This window comes from Fringilla coelebs, assembly GCF_963513975.1.
Source record: "Fringilla coelebs genome assembly, chromosome: 3".
NCBI classification, from domain to species: Eukaryota; Metazoa; Chordata; class Aves; order Passeriformes; family Fringillidae; genus Fringilla; species Fringilla coelebs.
Window position 1 is genome coordinate 15,936,350 of NC_140030.1, and position 15,446 is coordinate 15,951,795.

Here is a 15,446-nt window from a genome sequence, read left to right on the forward strand (position 1 = left end):
GTGGTCATTGTCATTGTAAAACCCCTCTACTTTGGAAGCAAAAGGACAGGTTTTAAAATCTGTTCAGAGGGAGAAGACTGGGGCTTATTTTAAGCCTTGGCTTCAAATCGCATATGGCTGCTCATGTTGTTGCTGCTGAACAGATGCTGGGTATTTCCAATCTGTTGTAAATCTGTTGGAAACAATAAAAAAGGGTCATTACAGTCCTGTAAAAAGGAGGAAAATGAGAGGGAGAAGAGATGCTTGTTTCTATGCTATGAGTTACTTAAATTGCATTCCCCGGGGAATCTGGTGTGTGACAGCCAGGGAGTGATAGAGTTTGGTTTCAGCAGTAACAGCAATAACAACACTGTACATTATAGCATTCTTCACATAACTCAAGGCTTCCAAAAGAGATTTTGTGCATGTGTTAAGTGATTCTGAAGTCTCTGTAGTACAGGATGTGTGAATCAGCCCAGTGAAGTTTAAAAAATACTTGTGTTTCTATTCATAGAACAAGTTATGCCAATGTGGACCAGGAGGCAACAGAATATTTGGGCTATTATAAAATGGCAGAGCAAGGTTTTGCCACTCTCATCCCTTCTGAAAAATCCAGGCTGACACAAAATCTGCCTTTGTTAGCAAAATTTCATTGGTTTCCATGTATAGGTGACTTAAACTGCATTTATCAAGCTATTTTGGTAAGACTGAATGGTCTGAACAAGATCTTGCTATATGGTTTAAAAGGTATCAGTAGTTGGTGAACTTATTAAGAACTTAATTCACCTTTAATGATAGAATTAATCAGTTTAAATACAGGAACTTGAGAACATAATTTTCAATTTTCATACACTGGGTCTTCAGTAGGGTTTTATCTAAACATAGGATAAGCATCCACATAAAATATATTTTTATTTGGACACTTCAAAGTATAGATACTTGTTCATATGTAGCTATGCCAAAATGCTTCAAATAAATATTAGTGCTTAGTAAGGATTGTGTCAAGTGGAAACTCGTGCCAGTTTATTGCTGTTAAGGTTTGTGGTTTGAGAGATGGTTGATAGTTTCATCAGTGAGAGGAACAAGAGGAACTTCTCAAGGAGTACTAGAGAATCACCAAAGAAGTCTGTGTACAGTGGAACTGCAGCTAGAGCAAATTTACCTGACCCAATTTTTGATGTTCCATTTTGTCCCTCCCCTCAAGTTTTATACCATCTGGGACAGTTTCAGTGATCCTCAGTGGGAAATAAAATTAGGGCTTTTGCTAGACCAACTTGAATTATTTAGCAGCTAAGTTCAAAGCTACTTTGCTGTGAAACTTCATCCCTACAAATGTGTTTCTAATGTTCTGGTTACTCTCCTGCTCTGCTTTACTCCAGCTGTCTTGCATTGCTCTTCCTTTCTACCCTGTCCTAAGGCTCTGGAGCGAGGGCTGGGCACACTGGATGGTGGGGGAGAGATGCTCAAAGGCACAAATTGCTCTCATCTCTTGCATGTTGCAAATACTTGAGGGGATGGTCTGCACCCAGGTGCCAGGTCTGTAGGATCCTAGAGGGGAGAAGATACAGCAAGATGGTCACTACTGAAAATGTTGTAAGGCAGGAGAACTGGAAAACCAGAGCCCATCTGTCAGTATTGAATGCAAACACTGCTGTCTCTTGTTATTGCCTCCAGAGTGGAAAGGACTTAATATATTTTGTTACTTAAAAGTGAGGGATGTCATTCATGGAAGTCTGGTGTGTGGTCAAGGCTGAGATGTTTAATATCTGCATGTGCTGCTCCCTTCTGCAAGCAATAAGATGGTGACGTGCTGTTCTGTACCAAGAGCGCATGGTCACCTCCAGTGACTCTGTGGAATATGGTTCAAAACCAGTACCTTTGATAAATAATAAAAAGTAGAAATTTTGAGAAATAATAATATAAATGGTTCCTGTGGGGATACAGCCTTAAGTGTTCCAGTCTAACCAATTGAAGACTTCTGCTTCAAAGTGGGACAACTTATCCCGTGGTTTATGTACTTAAGTCTGGGGGTAACCCCCTAGCTAGCACATCCCACCCTACACAGTATGTTTATCAGGATGGTATCAGTATATTCATCCTGCTGATAGCTAGAAATCCAAATAAAAGCTTTCTCTTAGCTAGTTTCTACCCACCTATTTTTGTGTCAGGGCTGCCTCTTGGCTAAACCTTGTAAGCATTTTGCTGTTAGCAGCTCTGCATGGAGAGGAATCTTAGATTAACAGAGTGCTCCAGGAACATTTTACGGTATGCAGGGAGAGTACATTTTGCAGAACTTCAATACATCTGTAACAGTAATTGGTTTTCAGAGGTGGGTCCTAATGCTGCATGTCCTTTTGCTCAAGGTTTTGCTGATTTTCGTGAGGATTCAGTTCATCAATGGTCTGCAATAGTTACATTTGTATTTTTTCAGTGATAATTTGGCTGCTAAAGGAGGCAATTTGCTTTGGGGTGCATCTGTGAAGAATCTATTGCAAAAGGAAAAAACAATGGAGGAAAAAGGAATTGTTTTGGTTGCTGAATAGGATGATCTTTAACAGCATGGGCACTGACATTTGAAAGAAATAAACATAGTTTCTTTTTCCAAATGGCTGCTCTTTATAAAAATGGCTCATTTGTAAGTTCACGGTCTTAAAAGATAAAAAGGAAATGTTGCTTATCTGTCTGGCTTGGTTGATGGGTCAATTGCAAATATTTTTGTCCAATTGGAACTGGTGGAGAAAGGACAAATCATTCTTGTCAATGGCGCTTTAATTTTTAAAAGGTGCTCCAGCTTTCCAAATGTTACTTTTTTTTTACCAGTCCAGGTACAAATATGAGATCAATATCAGCATCCTGGAACTTCATATTGTATTTCTTGACTTTCTGAATTTTGCTTGCTGAGAAAACCAGGCAGGCCTTCCTACTAATTAATAAATCACTAGGATTAAATGGTGCAGTAAGAAAAGTAACAGAAAGAAAACAAGCTGACTGTTCAGTGGATTTGTAATACTGGAATGTTTTGTTTTTCTCTAACAGTAGGAAATTGCTACACCCACAAAAGGTCTATAATTCAGTGTGTTCTTCTGTTAGTAACCACATCTTTCCTCATTAAGTAGAATCTAGAAACCTGTTACTGCAAAAAAGCCTAAGAAAATTGTCATGTCACCATGGATCTAATCATTATTGTTACAGTAAAGCTTCACAACCCTGCTGTGGAGAGCATGACATACACAAGCATCCAAACCCTAGGAAGTCCCACCTGCCTTGCTGACCCTTTCACAGGTGATGAATTTTGGACAGCCTTTGGTAACTGCAATGACTACCTAAAATAGTGGGATAAGGCCCATTTAAGACAAGGTCAAGCTTGCTTTATGTAAAGGAATGAAATACAGTGTTCTCATGTACTTTAAAAGACAAGTAGAATAATAAGAATTTGACAATGAATTCAGGGTTTATAGCAGAGATGGAATAACCCTGCAGTGTCTTTGCAGTTTTGCTGGGGACAAAAGGAAAAGCCATGTGGATTAATTTGAAGATTTAATAAGGCAACTGGAGAGAGTAGCCTGTTTTATTCCTGAACTCTGGAGCACCTGAGAGCACTTTTTCTCTGTTGGAGAAGGAAAAAAAGGCATCTTTTATCAAGAAAATCTTATCTCTCTGGTGAGAAAAAAAGCAATCACATGCACTTGTACTTGAGATTGCAGTAGTTATGATCTTTTCAAAGATCTAGAGAAGACATTACTCATTTTGTCATGATGAGCTTGTTTCTGAACTGCTGAGTTTTACTGAAGTTCCTTAAATGCTTTTGAATCCTCTCTGGTGAGAATGTTGCTGCAGGGTAAAGTTCAAACAAAATTCTCTAGTGAAGGATGATGGTCTAAAACCATCAAGAAATGATGTAGATAAGTGTGAGAAGGCAAAGAAGGATGGGAATTTGGTAGCCAAAGTGATCCAGCGAGGCTGAGTGGAGTTTAGAGAATCCCTGCCTAACTTCAGAAAGTAAATCAAGCCTTAAACCAAACATGTGTGTAACGCCCCTGGGCCGTTCCTAGCCGGACAGCGAGGTCAGTGCGGATCACGGCGCCTCGGGCGAGCAGTCTCGGGCCGGGCAGCTCAGCCCTCCGAAGGCCGGGTGTCCGAGCCCTAAGCGCCCTGCAGCCTTGGCTACCTTAGCAAGCTCCGTGATTATCAGCTCTTAGTGATTTTCAGCTCTCTTCTAGTTTCAGCTCTTAGCTTGCTAAGGTGCTCGGCCGGCAGTGGCTTCCACGAGAGCAGACGGAGAGAGAGGAGAAGGCAGCCCCGGTGATTCCACGATGGTTTATTTGCAGGGTTGGCGAAGGGTTCCGACGGCAGCTCTTCTGCCAGAATAGGCTAAGGTGGCCTCTTACACAGGGTTAGGGGGGCTCAGGAACTGACCGATTGTAAGGGTTAGGGAGAACGGCCCGTGGGGTCACAGAGAGATAAGCTAGGCCTGGAGGACCGGAGTGAAGACTTCAGGCTTAGCTACTCTGACTCAGCATTCCCTTATCTCTAAGCCTCCACACGCCATGGGGCTCCAGCCATCTCAGTGTCTGCTACATACATGGTCCCATCTCCAGATAAAAACAAAGCAAATGGGTCCTTTGGGAAAGGACATCATCCTTAGGGAAATACTTGGGCTGACGCTTACTAATTGAAATAAGGGATTTACTCAATGAGCATGGTGATGTAGTGGTAAAAGAAGGGGAATGTTTGCATTTGCAGGCAGCATGGAAGTCATGCTGAAGCTGCCATAAGGGATGTAGTGTGCCATTTCCCTATGTGTAAGTTCTATCACTCTTTTTCCATTTGTGTTTATTTTTTTCCCCTTAATAACCAGTCCTGCTCTGTACAGTCTGAGTGTTGCTTGCCCATTGATATGTTGTGCTGAAGGATGGGGATGCAAACGCTTGGAGTAATTTACCAAGGCAACCTGGAATGCCTACAGTCAGCTAGCACTAGTGCTGGGTCTCCTGATGATGGTCTGCTCAGAGTATCACAATTACTGGATGCTTCCTAAACTAGTTACTGAATTAGTTGCTTGATCTTTTTAGCAGGAATCCTATTGTTTAATTGGTAGAATTGAGGCACAGAAACTATTTCCTGTCTAATAAAAACAGTGTTCCAAATTATCCCAAATATTGCATAATTTTTCTATTAAAAAGTTTTTATTGAGAATGAAATTCTGAGATTTTGATTTTTTTTCTTTGAAATGAATTTAAGATTGTTAGATCTGATTCTCTCATTAAGCATTCTTGGCAAAATAAAAAGTCCTCAAAAGTTCTGGAAGCCATAGCCCAATGGGACTCTGAATTGCATTTCCATCCTCAAAAAGATTGTTGGAAAGATAACTGTGTGGGAAGTGATCCACTGCGGGGAGCAGTCATGTCCTGGCAGCAAGGATGGACCAGATGACCTAATTTCTCTTTTCCATTGGAGTCGTCTGATTCTTCAACTAGTCATGCAATCACATGACTGATAACAAGGATAAAAAAATAAGGAAAGTACATCTCCCAGTGAAACAAATAAATCCTGTTATTCTTGATTCCATCACCTTGCAAGCATTGATAAATTGAATGCCATACAGTCCTATATCATTATGTTGGTGTTTTAGATGAAACCCTTAAACTGACTTGCAATCTGCTCTGTCTGGAATTCAGCACTGCTTCCTCAGCTGCATGAGACATCTTGGTGCAGTTGATGTGTGAATAGAAGCAAGGCTTGAGAAGAAGAGCTCTAAGAAGAGTGGCAGGAATAATATACACTATTGCCCGGTCTTAATGTTACCCCATACAACTCATCTACAAGATTTTGGAAGTGCAGCACTGTGCTGACTACTTCTCCATTATCATACTTTGTATACATATGACATGACCTTGCTGAGCCAAAGTCTGCAGTTGGTTAGATTTGCCTTAAGATGGCTTTTTTGCAGCTGTTTATAAATCAGCCATGACCTGGTTATCATGATCCAAAAGGAGAGTTTTTCTTCTTTGTTTGTTTCTTCCTTTCCCATCACTTGGTGCTTCTTGCTGGCTGAACAGGCTCCCTCTTTCTTCTCCCTGAGCGAGGTAGCCTGAGGTCTTGTAGTGTCAGATCTTATCTGCAATATGAAGAATTTTAGAAACAGCATTTAGATTATTATCAAGGGATAAATCTTTTAAATACATTTTATTAATATAACCTCATGCTGCAGAGTTTATACATGGAATCTTATTCCCACTTGGTGCATCCCATCTGTAATCATTCTTCATTATTCACATCATACCTACAAACAAAACCAAACACAAAGGCTGAGGAGTCCTGACCATAGCATTAAGATGATAATGGATTACAAGAATGCACTTAGAAACACCTGCATCTGGGCAGAGAAGTGAGGGTGTACAAGATAAAGAACTTTAAAAAGCAGAATACACAGACCAATAAAACACTTTGCTGTTTTGATGGAAACTACACAAAACCACTGTATTGTCTGAAAGAGGACACAACTCTGATTTGCAATTACTAGATGGATGCTCATCTAGCCAACTGAGATGCAGGAGGAGTTTGCCTCTTAGAACCACTTTGGAAGAACTGTGGTAAGGTTGATTTCCTCCTTGGTAAGAGAAAGTGGAGTAGAGTGCTTCTTGCCAGAACTGTATGTCATATACTTTCTATTACTGCTGAAACCAAGGGCCTCTGCAATGCCCAATCTCCTGACCTCTTCTTGTACCTTATTTTTTTAATAGTTGTGGCTTTCAGTCTTTTTCTTTAGGTATTTTGGGTTACAGGATGTTAAAAACCTGTCTTTTAGCTTTGATTTATTGACTACATATTTTATGGGGCCTTCTGAAGTAGATGTCTATTACAGACTTGTATGTACAAGATTGGACAAGTCCTGTATTCCTTTGGCTCTGGTAATCTGTTCTTTCCTACTCATGTAGCCAAAAGGAGCACTCTCTCCACCCTGCCACCTGTGGGGCCAGAGACATGGACAAGATACAGGGATGTCAATAGTTTTCCATGCCCTGCATTCTTCTTCTAAAGTATTTTCCTGTGCAAAGCAATCCAAATTTCTAAATCAATGAGAAAAAATCTTTGACCTCTCAAGAAATAGAAATAAATCCATGTGTATTATAGAAATATCATTGGTTAGTAAGATAAATCCTGTGATAATGAAGAAAGTTTAACATTTAGAAATGAGGCCTCTCTTGACTACTGAGGGACCTTTGTGAAAGGAATGACCAAAAATTTAAAATCTTACATTTAACAGCATATTTCCTGTCTGTTCCTGCTTGTTTTTTCCCTTGACTTGTGAAGCTTTCTGATGTTTTCCAGTTGGAACAGAGATATTGCTGCTGTTCAGGGAAACTGCCTCAGAGACAAACAAAAGCAACTGGGAGATGAAGTTTGATGTATTTGTGTTTGGTTTTCTTCCTTGTCACTCAGCTTTCATATCCATCTGCACTCACCCACTCCAAAACTCCTTTTTGCTATTAGTAATTTGTTTACTTGCTTAATTTCAGAGATCTTTACTTTAAAACTCTACATATTGCTCCTAAACAGTGTTGTGGGATAAAATGTATCAGTCTGTGCCTTACAAATTACAGCAATCCAAAGGCCGTGCTGATTCATACTCCCTGCCAGTGATGTCTGAAGATTTTCATTAAATGGGAATTGCTGGGGTACAAAGCTCCAGTGGCAGCCTGCCCTCCTGGGCCATGCCTCCTGTGCTGACAACCAGCTGCTGCGCTGGATACATGCTGTGGAGATCCCTCTGAGGTCATGGTTATGCAGTCAATGTAGTCCAACACAAATCCATACTGCCTTTGAAATCTCCTGCTGTCTCATCTCTGCTTGTCCCTAGTGCCCCTCTTAGGCTGGCATCAGACAGCCTGAATGCAAAACCACATGCAGAGATGAACACCTTTCCCTTCTCCCTCCCCTGCCCACATGCTGACCCTCAGGAAGAGAAATGCATGGGAGGAGAGGCCAGAAGCACTCCTCCTCCCCATGGCAATGCAAATTAGGATGGATGATGTGGCAACATAACAGAAACCCAAGTACAAGGAGTTTAACATCCCTTCTTGTCAGACTCAAGGCAAGTTTATTTGTCTACTTTGCACTTTATTCTGGGTCTGGTCTTGTAATGTTTATGGTTGGCTCAAAGTGAGTGACACTGGATTTTCACTCATTAGGCTGCATGATCAAAGTCTCTTCAGGAGTAATATCTTCCAGCAATGAAAGCTCCTGAGTCTCAAACTGCACAAGAAGAAGGGTTGTAAATAAAAGACAAAAATTAAGATCTTGACCAAGGAAAGAAGCTTGGTATCCTAAGCAGAAGTGTCAATCCATATGACACCCCAGCAGAACACAGGCATGGTCAGCAAACCTGTTTTACTACAATTTCAGGTGTTCTGCATCATTCAATTTCTTTCTACCTTCACAAGCTCGGCTTAAGGGTAAAAAATTCAAGCATCAAAAGGCAAACCTTGTTTACAGTCCTCCTGTAAACAGTGCTTTATTGTGTGGGAGGCTGTTTTTGTACTGTTCCAGAATGAAATGTCCTGGTGGTGATGCCTATAATCAAGGAAACAGGATAATGTGGGATTAATGCAAGAAACAAGATGAGCTGATAATTAATCACAGAAAATTAGTTCACTAAAGAAGTTTAACTCATTAAAATGAAACAATCTAGAGCAAGACTCCTATTTCTTTCAACTGAGAAATGGATTTGGAATCCTCTCTTTAAAATTATAACCTAAAAGATGCAGCATATTCAGGAGAATTAAAAGATGGAAAAATAATGAGTAATACATCAAGTAGTTTCAGTTGTGCTAATGTGTGTATACTGAAATATATATTTTATTTATAAGCATTTTGTTATATATATTTACATGTATATATATATATGAGAATTGACGATTTGACCATGTCTGCTTGCAGACAACTGACTCATTTGATGTTGGAAATTAGTTACAATCAGCTGCTAACAACTTTTGGTTACTAAGGACCTAGGCTGACCCCATGCCAGTAACCACACATCATTAGCTGTGAGTTTGCAGTCCAGTGAGCCACTCCTGCCTTTGCATAACTTGGATTTCTGGACTCAAATGGGGAGAGAAAAATGTTGTTAAAATATTTTACTAAATACATTACTTTAATTATGGTGTCTTGGTTGAAGACTGTTTATGAAACCACATTTAACGGTAATTACTGGTCATGTTGTCTGGAAAAAACATTAATAAAAGTCTAAATCCTTAGAGATAAACTCCTCTTCCTCTTTTTTGGAGTTTTGTATACAGGCAAGAACAGCCAGTTTACTTATTAATTAAGCTTTTCAAATAGCTCATTTGAATATGGTTTAAGTTATGATCGGAAATACTAGAAGCTTGCTCAGTAAAACAGCAATATAAAAGCAAAAAACTCATACAAAATAAAAAAACTGCCCAGGTTTGCTTACTATCACATATGCAGTATCCTTGCATTAAAAGGAGTAAGACAGGTAATATACATTTAAGGATCTTACAAAATATCTTCTCACACTTAAACTGTTTTTCTACATTACATAAATTACACACACACATTAATAAAGTGCAGCTGTTTGTTTATGGCTCCATACTTTACTGGTTGTGACTTTTTATAGCTTAACATCATGCCTCCATTGCTCTTATCATTACACAATGCTGTCAGCCACTTACAAGGCAAATATTTTAATAAAAGCAGCTTAGTTTCAATAATGCTTTAGAGTCATAAAACCATTAAGGCTTGAAGGGACCTATGGAAATTACATGGTTCATATCTCCTCTCAGAGCAAGTCCAGCTTCAAAGCTACAGGTTCCTCGGGGCGTGTCTTTCAAACACACATAATGCTAAATCATTCCAATACTCTGCATAGCATTAAAAGCATTAATGCAGTCAGTTGTTCTCACTAATCCACTCACAAATACATTAAAGTTACCCTGTGTTAAAACTAGCCACTATACTTATTTGATTTTACATAAACAACAGTGATGCTGGGTTTTTTTTCTTCAAGTCCTTAATTTGTTTTATTTTTATACATTTTTTTTTAGACCCCTTATTGCATAGTCATTAAGTACAAATATATTTGTATAGTTAATGGTGGTGGTTTTATTCTTGGGGAACTACCATTGCATTCTGGAGACTGGGGCTTGGTGAATTATGCTTTAGACTATTTCTTAGATACTCAGCCAGTAATCTGTATTCTCAAGGGAAACAGACATGGATTTGTATCAGCTGTGGTAAATGAGAAAACCTATCCAACAGCAGCACAATAAAATTCAACTGGTTTAATTTTGTTCTAATCACTTTAGTGTTGTAAAAGGACCTAAAAAGTGATGTTTTCATTAATTTCAGTATAATTGCCTCAAACACAGCAGCAATGCATCCTTATTTTCACTGGCTCCAGCAATGTTTTCATCAAAACACACAGAAGAACTGACTTTTGACAAGAAGGATGATTTAATTTGCAGTGGATAGTCTGCTCATCTTACTGATTCTTACTGGGAAATGACTCCTTCAGCAAGGCTCTGGCACAGATATCTGATCAGTCTGTAATCCTGGCAAAGGCACCTAAGCAGGATGACCACTGTTACAAGAGTCCAGAGGTCTTGTGCAGACACTTCTCCTGCCCTTACATGGAAAATGTAAGTGGAGGCCCATGGGATCCCACCACAGGATCCCACCTGTGTCTCAATCTTCCCAGTCAGCTGTCTTGGAGGAGTCTTCCAGACAATCCAGAAATCCAACAACTGTAGACCTTGATTCTGCATAACTATTTATGCCTTCCACTCCTTTTTTTTAACCTGTATTTGTGAACACAAATAAATTTTAAAAACCCAACCAGCCAACAAAATAAACTATAAGTGTACCTAAAAATTCAGTTTGATTTAATTACAAACACAAACAATGACAAACCATATTCAGCATCATTTAACTGGCCAAACTGGAACAGTTTTTGTGAAGCTCAAAGGGAAAAGGAAAGGAGAAGAAGGTATCAAGGAGGCAAGAGCAAGGGCTCTGATGGCACTACAGAGTTTGTTTTTTTTTTTCTCTTAAACTTTTTCTTGGTCACATTTTTGACCTCCTCATCTTTCATGGCCCTTTTTATCACCTGTTTCAGGCTCCTTCTTTGCCCTGATCCCACGGGTCATCTTTTCTCAGCATCCCAGATAAAATAAGAAAAGTTGCACAGTGTGGACATCTGACAGCAGAGTAAATTTGATTCAGCTGAAGCCTGGTACCCAACTAGCATAGGATCAGAATTAGGCTTTCCCTGTGTGTCTTAGAGATACGAACTTTATCCTTTGAACCACATTCTTGATTATATTTGTCACACATTTCCTCAGCAACTTCAGAAGTCCTTTAATTACAGTGCTGTTTACCTACTATCTTAACTAACAGGCATTTGCTCGGAACAGACATTTTCTCAAACACTCCCTTTATTATCTTTTCCCCCAAGTGCAAAAAAAATTTACAAAGAGCCATATTAACATCCCTGGTTGTATATAAATCAGTATTCTTTTGATAACAAAAATATCTTAAGAGTAATAAGCAAGTATGAGTTGATGTCCTAGATTTGCAATAAACTCTGTGCTTGTGCTTTTTACTTTAGGGACCTTAGAATCTTCTGCCTACCAGTTCTTCGCCAATAACACTTTTCTCATGTGTGAGAAACACAAGCTTGGTGTCACTTTTCTTAAAGAAAAATACCTAAGATAATCACTTTAAATGGGTCTAGCACTCTGCTTGTTTTCAAGTTATTTCCCAGTCCTTTTAAAGTGGTGCTTTAAGTCAGCAGGTGTATAATACCTTGAACACTTGGCTCTTGCATTGCATATCTAATACATATCACTGTCTGTGCTCTACCACCGAAAACTGACTCACACACAGAAAGCTGAGGAGACTTAGACAGAATCTCTTTCATGGTACCTTAATTTAGTTACAGTTGTAGTATTCTGGCCAGTGGTTTCCTTACTGTGCCCCATGAGCCACTGGTATGGACTTTACAGAATCATATGAAAACATGGTTTTAAGTAGAATTTTAATAATAGGGTGCAATAAGTTTTCAGAGTTGACTACACTCCAGTGGTCCAAACTGTTTGGAGATTCCTGAGCTAGTCTGACATTTGTGATTACAGAATTACCAAAGTGCTCCCAGCTGCCTTATGATGGCAGAGCTGTGTTACCAGGGTGATGTAAGCTACAGCTCAATGAACAACACAGCCAGCATATTTGCTGAGGGCAGGTCTCTTGAGGCTCTCTACTACCACTAAAAAGAATATACTTTCAACCAAACCACTGCAGGTAGGCCAGGAGAAGGATGAAGAGCCTGCACAGGTATAGAAGGGAACATGCCTTCTAGCAGCACTGTCCTGAAGCAGAAGTGTCTCTTGGAAGTGCCTTTCTCTCTTGTCTTCCTGCTGTGTGCCCTGTATCAGATCTGGCTGGTGAGCACATCCCAGAGCAGTGTAGTTGGGCAGGGCTGGGGAGTGGCAATTTTATGAGTCACATTTCAAGCACACGGAACTGAAAGCCCTGGAGAGGAGAGAAATGAGGCACCATGAAAATGAGACATCAAAGGCATATAAATAAGAAGACATATTAAAAACAATGTTGAAATCTCAGCTGATGGGCAGGTGACTTGAATCACACACAGGTGTTAAGCAGTTCAAATGCAGCTTCTTCACCAAAGTTCCATCATGAGGATGGCCAGTCTGGGTCACCTGGACCCTGACTGTTGGATGAAGTATGCCAGTGGTGCTCCTGAGCCTGGTATCAGTAGGCTGTCTACAAGTCCAACACACGTGCAGGCCCATTTTGCAGTGGTGAACTGCTGTCCCAGATGCAGGCTGCTCACAGAGATTTCCTTTCCTTGTTGGAAGCAGGTGGTATGTGTGAATTCTGGTCACATGAAGATTTTGACCCAATACATTTGGTGTAGACCCAAGACATTTGGTGAACTTTTATTTGTAAAGAAATTATTTTAAAATAAATTCTCTTGGTCTCACTCACATACTCAGGAGAACTATTTTGTCTGAGAAAGAACTGTGAGGACTTGGATCCAGATTGCCTGCTCAGTGCAGGCACTTACACCTATTCAGAGTGTGAAGTACTTGCTAGCCTGGAGCAGCAATGCTTCACACTTACATTGCTCAGATATCAGTGAGTTGACAGGGTCAAAAATAAGTAAGGAGAATGAAACCTCTGAACTTGTTGATAGCTTGTAGACACTAAGGACTGCAGCAGCTCAGCAAAAAACTGCCTGCATTCCTCCAGTTCTGAGGTGCATGGCTTCATTCAGTCAGTGGTGCAGTTTAGGGTAACTCTGCCCTGTCCTTCTGCTGCAAAGTCACCAGGTCACTACATGGGATCCTCTTGTCCTGATCTTTCCCCACTGTTGAGGCTTTATGATAGTTTCCTGAGGATCATTAAGACAAGGCACACAACTTCTCATTTTACAGAAGAAGAATTTCTGCAACATTCCATCACAGCATTTTTTCCAAGAGCATCTCTTTCTGCAGGATGCTCAGGACTCCAGCTCTCACTGTGGAACCCAGGGAAACTGCAAGGTGTTATTTGGTTGGCTGAGGCATTTATCTCTTTTCAAGTAACTCTTGATGATGCCACATTCACAAGTGTGGTCTACTACAGCTCTAATTAGGAATAGCAAGCAAAATCTAACACTACATTCCATGTATTCCATTAATTGTTCCATATTTGAGGTATTGCCAGAAAACCCCTAGAAGCCACCAATCCATTTCAGCACAGCCTCTTTCTAGCCCACTCTTTTTCTGTTTCTTTGTAATACAGATGGTACAGAATTCAATACATGAATTTTCCATAGCATGTTGAAGTCTCCACTTACACGTAAATCCCATATTGTCAACCTAGCTTGCAAGGGAAAAAACCCCAAGAGTACCCCCTTTCAACTCCCATGCATGAGAATAAATCTCACTTGTGAAGCCACCGAATACTGATTTCAGTTTGCCCAAAAGAGTTTCATTTGTCTCTTTCATACTATTCTAAGCCTAAACAGGAACTCTTCAGATGTATATAAAGACATAGTACATATACACACACAAATGTAGAAGCAAAGCAGTCTGCATAAGGTAGAATGTCAGCAGATCCTTCCAAACCCAAACACATGCAAATTTAATCAGTTAAATGTTTTGGGGTGTTTTGGTTTGGTTTTTTTACTATGGTATGTGTCCAGTTGTCCAGCTGGCAGGTTTTGCTTAGGCTGCTGGACTATACTGGCAGCAGTTCCCTCTGCATCTCATACACCAAAATAGTACAGCTGGAGACTGGCCCACATTTCATTACTTTCCACAAGGTACACATTTGCTGCCTTTATATTAACAATACTCCTGGGATAATGTCTGGTCCTAATGTCTGATCAAAAATGCCGCCCAGAAGAAACACATTTTACCTTGTGCTTAGATTCTCCTTTCCTCTATTAAATTTCACATCAAATAAGCTTCAAATATCAAATCAAATATCAAATCAAATATCTGACGTCCTCTGAAGAGCTGGAATTGATACCAGAGACATAAACTTCCACCAGTCTCTGTGACAGCTGTTGGGTAGGTAAGAGAAATCACCAGGATGTATTTTAAATTATCAGGATGTATTTTAGAACCAGAACACAACAAAACCTGGGAATTTGCCATTAGGTCCAGTTCGGGTTTTTGAGTTTTTTGGGGGGGTTTTGTGTTTTGTTTTTTGTTTTGGTTTGGCTTTTGTTTTGTTTTTTGGGGGTTTTGGGTTTTGTTTGTTTTGTTTTGTTGTTTTGGTGGTTTGTTTTTTTTGCTGTAGCCATGAGTATTACCAAACAATTGCACTGATGAAAAGAAAATCTGATACCGAATAAACAAAGCCAAAAAATTGATCCTTTAGGCTTAAAAGGAAGTACGCTGCTCTGTGGCATTCACATATATTTGTAAAAGTGATCAAGCTGAGGAGAATGTGTCTCTCCATTATACATTGTAAGGTCTTTTCAGGCCAAATTTTGTGAAGTGTGCTCAGTAAAACCTGAAACCACATGACCTGTTAACATTGATGCTAACAGAACTGTCTAAATTACAAATAGTGATTTAGGATGAGTTTTAAAACTGCATCCTGCTTCCATTTAAAGCAGTGTCACAGCTCTTGTTTTGAACAGGGCTGGGATGCCTGTGAAAGTATAAACCATCTTGCCAGAGTGTATCCACAGACATCTGTAAAGGTGAGAAAGGTATGTGTGAAACTACCCAGCAAATCATAAAGTTAAATGGTTTATATTCATCATCTTGCTGTGGAACACTAAAACATTCTGGATAGTTCCTGAATGGCTTTGCCAAGGACACCGGGTGAGTCTGAAATATGTATGTCCAGTTGTAAGACAGTAGTAAGCTTTAAATATGGAAAGTTGTTTTCTGTTTCTCTTAAGATCCCTATTAGGACAAAAGTGT